This window comes from Octopus bimaculoides, chromosome 6 (assembly GCF_001194135.2).
Source record: "Octopus bimaculoides isolate UCB-OBI-ISO-001 chromosome 6, ASM119413v2, whole genome shotgun sequence".
Taxonomy (NCBI): domain Eukaryota; kingdom Metazoa; phylum Mollusca; class Cephalopoda; order Octopoda; family Octopodidae; genus Octopus; species Octopus bimaculoides.
The window spans coordinates 115,791,823-115,792,612 of NC_068986.1; positions in this window are offsets into that span (position 1 = coordinate 115,791,823).

Sequence of the window (790 nt, forward strand, 5' to 3'; positions counted from 1 at the left end):
TATATATATATATATATATATATATATATATATATGTATATATATATAACATATATGGATACATACACATTATATATGTGTGTGTATGTGCGTGAGTATGTGGGGTGGGGTATTGTATTGTATCATGATTTCACATTGCGATTAAGCGAAGAAAATATGATATACTGTGAGGCAGCGTTAAATAAGATAATTTATTCAAAGCTGAGACCTGAACCTGCATCAATCGCCACTCAGAGTTTTTCGTTCTTGGTCCTCTACACACCATTTGATTGGTTTCGGATAGGATGACCACTGAAGACAACCTCTTGAGGACCTATTAGTTACATGTGTGGGCCACTGGTGATAAATGGAGGAATAGAAATAGAAATGGAAACGAAAGAAAGAATAACGAGACGACCAAGAATTGGGAGATCGAGAATAAAATTTGCAATAATTGGAGGGATAGAAATGCCAGAAAATGGAAAGAGATGAAAATACTTAAGCTGATAGATAACAATTCTGTATTTTCTTTAAAATAAGTAATTAATCAAAAAAACAAAACCGTTGTTATCTTTATCATCAACCAAGGAAACAAACCATGAAAAAACAAACGCGTTAAAATCCTCTCACTTGCGTAAATACAAGAGATTTGTTGACGTTTGGAACTATTAATGAGAAAGAAAATATCTTTCGTTTACGACTTTTTCAAAGTTCTTTTCGATCTCGTTCTTTTTTGCTTCTCCACCACCCACCACCCCACCTTACCTTCCTTCATTTTTTACTTCTTCCCATAGTTTTCCCACCTTCTCCC